Below are 5,755 nucleotides of genomic sequence, written 5' to 3'. Positions count from 1 at the left end.
ACATTCGGCTCATAGTAGGCGTTTGTCTGCCTATAATGTTGAAAGGCAGCACAAGACTCAAAAGGACTGGGACAATTTTCTGAAACATGTCCCTCGGCTCCACATCTTTTACAGACGAAAGGACCGTCTGACACAGCATTTACATGGTAAATACCTCCTTTTGAAGCTCCTCCCAACTCGTACTTGTCAAATCTAGTAGTGAGAGCTTCAAGTGCAGCCACAGAAGGAGATTCAGCACTTCTCCTTTAATTCCCCTGGGAATTCCCATACTCAGCTTTATGGGTGGCCAAGTCATCAATGATCTTCCACCCCTTAGTCTCTCCCATATTCTCCTGGAATCGGCCACTAGCTGCAGCATCCAAGATAGCCCTCTGATCGTCATACAGCCCATTATAGAACTGATTGCATAGACTCCACTTTTCGAACCCATGGTGCGGAATAGTTCGCACCAGCTTCTTGAAACGGACCCATGCTTCATGAAAGTTCTCGTCAGGCCCCTGTTTAAAGCTCGTGATCTGAGCTCTAATGGCATTGGTCTTCGAGGCAGAAAAATACTTCTTGTAAAATGCCAAGGCCAACGAATTCCAGTCAGTTATCCCACTGGCAGCTCGATCCAGGTCTCTATACCACTCCCTTGCAACATCACGAAGAGAGAATATAAACATGGTCTTCTTCACCTGGTCCTGGGTCACACCGGTTGGTGGGGGTATGGAACAACAATAATCAATAAATGTCTATGTGCTTAGCAGCATCTTCATTCGCAGCTCCCCCAAACTGGTTTCTCTCAACCAAGTTGATATAAGACGGCTTCGGCTCGAATTTTCGGTCCGTCCCTGGTAAAGCAAATCCCTTATAGAGATTCACGGCTGTCGGCTCAGAGTGACTGGCAATAGTTGCTTCTTCAGCCATTTCTAGAAAGTCTGGAGAAGTGACTGTCTCAGCCAATGAATTAGAAGCTGGAGATGAAGGTGGATCCTCCTCAAATAGAGCGTTCTCGTAGTAACTAGATAGAGTACTAAGCTCTTCCTCTGTCGGCAATATCCTAGATGATCGCCTCAACTCACGCAGGGTCTTTTCAATCTCAGGATTGATCGGTAGTAGTTCACCACCCTATGACCTGCGCATAAGATGAAACTACAAGAAGAATATGAGAATAGTTTAAGGAACGAATGTCCCTTAAACTAAGAAACAGACTAAAATAAAACAACTAAAAATTAGAACAATTGCCTCCCCGGCAACGGCGCCAAAATTTGATACCCGTCGTTGTGAGTACCAAAAATAATATTTATATTTCCTATTAAGACTAACAGAAGCTAGTGGTAACAGGGTCGAACCACAGGGAGGCGAATGTAATTAATAATTGTCTAATTCTAGTCTAAGGTAACGAATGTGGGGGTTGAATTGATTTGGTCTATAGCTAATAGGCAATAAAAGACAATAAACTAAATAAACGGATAAAACAGATAAAACAAGGGTACTAGGATGGTCGGTTCACTTATAGTTTCGGCGGCAGCATACTAAGTAGGTCTAAATCAACACATGAGGCGGGAAAACAAGAGGTCCTCTCGGTCCACTCTTAACAAGTAGCATCTTTCGATCTCGCTACAAGTCCCTAATATCAGTAATACTGACTTTCGTCCTGAAAAGTGACTAACAACCTAAACTTTACCTATCTTTCGATCTCAGCATAGTTTAGTCATTTTAATTGATGGTCTAACAACTTTCCTTATCTTTCGATCTAATGGGTCAGTCAAATACTAAACATTTAACTAGTCGCATGCATTCGATTCGTCAAACATAACAATTAAATCAATTAAAACGAAGGTAACACCTCACGTGGTCAGTCGATCGACCAGGTATGGCGGTCGATCGACCAACACGCGATTTCAGGCCACTATTCTAATGCCTCCTAATCCTACAGTTCCTCTACATCCTAGCACGATGGATTTTGATACTCATGACTATGATGGAAATAACAATAATATTAAAGATTAAAACTACTGAATTCATGCTTGAATTAACGGAATAAAGGATTTGCATAAAGCGATAATTATGGCTTCGGGAAACTTACTAGCAATTTCTATACTATCAACGCAATAAAGATGAACTGAAATAAGAATAGGGGAATACCGAGATTGCAGAGGAATTGTAACCGAAAAACACGAACGAAAATCCAATGCGAAACAATATTCCGAACCCTAATTATTTGATATTCTAAAACTGATAAAAACTGAATGTTGGTGGATGTAAAACTTGATGATTATTCTGAATACCTAGCCTACGTTATATAACCTAAAATACAATGGGCTTCAAGTTACTCGATCTCTTAATTCTCGTCTGAGGTAGCGGCTTGGTCGATCGACTGGGCTATGCTGAACAGTAGCTACTGGAACCCGTGGGTTGGTCGATCGACTGAAGGCAGTGGTCGATCGACTGAAGTAGCTGACACTTGACTTCTAACTTCTCGTGGATTTATCTTTTGGGCCTCGAAATGCGCACCAAGCTCATTCCTTGAGTAATACTTCACGCCAAATGCAATGCAAGGTACTCGGGGACGGATTTAGCTTGATTTCTGCCCATTTCCGCATAAATCTGCAATATTACATAAAAATACGAAAGTAGACGAAATGGGGCAAATAGTAGCCTTAAACTACATAAATGAGCTCTGAAATGCGTGTAAAAAGGGATGTAAAACATCATATAAATGACACGCATCAGCTGTCTTAGGAATATCCTCATCTGCTATCCTCAGCTGGTGATAGCCCGACCTCAGATCAATCTTGAAAAACACACCCGCTCCACTTAGCTGATCAAACAGGTCATCAATCCTAGGCAAAGGATACTTGTTCTTCACTATGACACGATTGAGCTCTCTGTAATCAATGCACAGTCTCATACTCCCATCTTTCTTCTTCACAAAAAGAACTGGGGCTCCCCACGGTGACACACTAGGTCGGATATAACCCTTGCTTAGCAACTCATGTATTTGCTTCTTCAACTCAGCTAACTCTTTAGGTGCCATACGGTAAGGTGCTTTGGATATTGGACCTGTTCCCGATTTAAGCTCCACACTGAAATCAACGTCCCTTTTGGGCGGCAAACTCGGTATCTCCTCAGGAAAGACATCATCAAACTCTCCCACCACAGGTATCTCAGCAGCTGTCTGCAGCTCTACACGATGATCTCTCACATGTCAGAGAATCAAAGGGCACTTCTTCCTCAAACATGACTTTAAAGTCATCACAGCTATGAACTTACACTTAGGTTTTACCACAAACCCTCTAAAGGACACCTTAACACCCTTAGGACCCTTTAAAGACACTCTCTTTTGGCGTCAATCTATCTTGGCATCATAGTTACCCAGCCAATCCATCCCGACAATCACCTCAAACCCATCCATAGGAAACTCTAACAGGTCTACCGGTAAATCTACCCCTCCAACCACCATAGACACTCCCTTATAAAACTTGAGACATGACACAGACTGCCCTGAAGGTATGAACACATCATCTTTGACAACCTCAAAGTTTTCCAAACCCATAGACAAGGCATGACTCTTAGACACAAAAGAATGTGTAGCCCCCGAATCAAACAAAACAAAGGATGGTACATTATGAACAAGAAAGGTACCGGTAACTACATGAGCATCATTCTGCGCTTCCTGTTTGTCCATCATGAAAAGCTTTCCACTGTTTTTATGTCCTCCACCCTGAACCGAAGCATTGGAGGTACTTGGCTTGGCTGCTGAATCTTGGGTGGTGGTGTTGTTCTGACGCTGATATGACCCACCACCACTGTGGTTATAATTGCCCTGGTTGCTCTGTCCCCCTCTGTTGCCCCATGATCCACCCGGTCGGTTACTAGCAAAACTCTGAGTTGGCCCCTGAGAGAAATTTCCCTGCTGAGCTCCTGAACCAGTATCGGGCCTGTAACTTGTGCATTCCCGTCTCTTGTGGCCTACTCCACCACAGTTGAAGCATGTGAGGCTGGAGTTGTCACTCAGACTCCGACCTCCAGTCTTTTCCCAGCCACGAGATCCCCCTGAGAAACCCGCTCCACCAGAAAAAGCCTTTGCATGGTTGAAGTTTCCCTTCTTGTTGCCCGACTGACTGTTGCTTCCACTGTCAGCCTTCCTCTTTTCATCAGCAGTCCTCTCATTGATCTCCCTTGAGAGATATACCATTCTCTCAGCTTGACCCGCTCTTAGGTACACTTCCTCGAGGTCAGTAGCAACCCCAGCTGGCATACGGCTCACGATCTTGGCAGATAAACCCCTCTCAAAACGAAGAGCCAAACCCCTCTGTCCCAACTGCATATCCTCAACATAGCGAGATAGCTCTAGGAACCGATGATAGTACTCAGTGACTGTCATTTCATCTGACATGGTGAAAGAATCAAACTCGGATCTCATCTTGTGTCGGATATGCTCCGGCACAAACTGCTCTCTCATAGCGCTCTTCAACCCTGACCACGGGATAGCTCATAAGCCCTCAGCCTGGTAATAGGCTCTAGCATCTTCCTTGATGTTTTGCCACCACACAACGGTTTCACCTCTCAGGTAGTATACTACCTGCTCAACGATCATGTCTTCGGGACACTTAACCATCTCCATGAGACTTTCAATCTAACGGTGCCACTTCTCGAGCAGCTTTGGTTCCCCCACCCCTTCATATGTGGGAGGGTTGAAGCGATCAATGATGATGCTGAGCTGAGTAGCATCCACCGGCTTCTCATTCCCCTTTCCCACATTTCTAAGAGCTTCAAGGAGAGCCTCTTGTTGCTCAATCATACGAGCAACCTCATCAAGGGAAATCTCAGAAGCTTGGATCTGTGCGGGGGTTCTTTTGGGCGGCATTTTGAGCTGATAAGAAACAAGGAAACGTAAGCACAAAAGCCTACGGCTAAAAATGTATCAATCCTCCTCCAAAGGAAGACTCGGCCGAGAATAAGACAATACTCGGTCGAGTAACAACTACTCGGTCGAGTATCCCAGATACTCGGTCGAGTAATCGACTCCAGTAGCCAACGTCAAATACCCAGAATGCATACTCGGTCGAGTACAAATTATACTCGGCCGAGTAGTCACTACTCGGTCGAGTACACCTACTTACTCGGTCGAGTAAACACATACAGTAGCCATTACTACTCACTGCCAACCAACACTCGGTCGAGTGCTTGGTTACTCGGCCGAGTACTCTCTACTCGGTCGAGTACCTGACCTGCTTGGCCGAGCCATACCAAAGACGGGTTAAAACAGTATAAAGTCCCCTATCATGCTTTCTATTCCCTCATCAAACATATAACAACAGGAACTTTAATGCCACGTTATAAACACACAATCATACCAATCATTCACATGCTAAATCCACTTCACCAAATTTCACATACCCGTCCCTTCCCCTACTTTTCCATTCACCATACTTACGAATTCCACATACAAATTTCCAACCATCACTTATTATCACCAAGAATCTTCACATACATGCACATATATGACACAACTCTCAACACACTTCCCCATGTGACCGGCTCGAGTTAATGAGGGCCAAGTTGCGACTCCGGGACGTCTCCCGAGTCTTTGCGGTAGCTCCAAACAACTCTCCCCGGGTTCATTTTATTTAGACTCCCTAAGTTCATTAGATTCATTTGTTTAGGTGCCGGAATATTCGGCTCTGATACCACTTTGTAACACCCCCTCATACCAAGGTGCCTTACCAGGACCACCCCACCATGAAAGTGTGTTACCATCTCGGTT

The 5,755-nt window shown here is 44.5% G+C and overlaps 1 non-coding gene across 1 annotated transcript; it reads left to right on the top strand.

The window, feature by feature from the left end:
- The first annotated feature begins 423 nt into the window (after positions 1–423).
- Positions 424–530, top strand: LOC141609838 (small nucleolar RNA R71). The gene has a single exon (XR_012527745.1). It is a non-coding gene; the product is annotated as a small nucleolar RNA R71 (small nucleolar RNA).
- Positions 531–5,755: the final 5,225 nt, after the last annotated feature.

Source organism: Silene latifolia, chromosome 10 (genome assembly GCF_048544455.1).
Source record: "Silene latifolia isolate original U9 population chromosome 10, ASM4854445v1, whole genome shotgun sequence".
In the NCBI taxonomy this organism is placed as follows: domain Eukaryota; kingdom Viridiplantae; phylum Streptophyta; class Magnoliopsida; order Caryophyllales; family Caryophyllaceae; genus Silene; species Silene latifolia.
Note: the sequence above shows the minus strand (reverse complement) of the source record. Positions and strands in the feature narration are given on the sequence as shown.